Source organism: Sinocyclocheilus grahami, unplaced genomic scaffold (assembly GCF_001515645.1).
Source record: "Sinocyclocheilus grahami isolate Dianchi unplaced genomic scaffold, SAMN03320097.WGS_v1.1 scaffold15.1, whole genome shotgun sequence".
NCBI classification, from domain to species: domain Eukaryota; kingdom Metazoa; phylum Chordata; class Actinopteri; order Cypriniformes; family Cyprinidae; genus Sinocyclocheilus; species Sinocyclocheilus grahami.
In genome coordinates, this window is record NW_015505194.1 from 2,582,281 (window position 1) to 2,582,539 (window position 259).

Consider the following 259-nt stretch of genomic DNA (forward strand, 5'->3'; position numbering starts at 1 on the left):
ATCTAACATAACAATGACCCAAAGCACACAGCAAAACTGACCACACAGCGGTTAAAGGAGAAAAAGTTTTCCAACACAGTGATTCTGGTTTTTTATTTTTCAGTTGTTTTCTGACATGTTGGTGTTATATATTTCACTTGCATGTTGAGTAAATACAGCTGGATAAAACCAAAACGTCTTCATTTCAGGCTGCAAAGCAACAAAATGTGATTATTTTAAAGGGGGGAGATTATTTTCTATACCCACTGTATATACAATA

The 259-nt window shown here is 34.4% G+C and overlaps 1 protein-coding gene across 1 annotated transcript in view; it reads right to left on the minus strand.

The window, feature by feature from the left end:
• LOC107601882 (formin-like) overlaps positions 1-259 on the minus strand; it is a 15,608-nt gene that overhangs the window by 3,294 nt on the left and 12,055 nt on the right. The window lies entirely within an intron of this gene.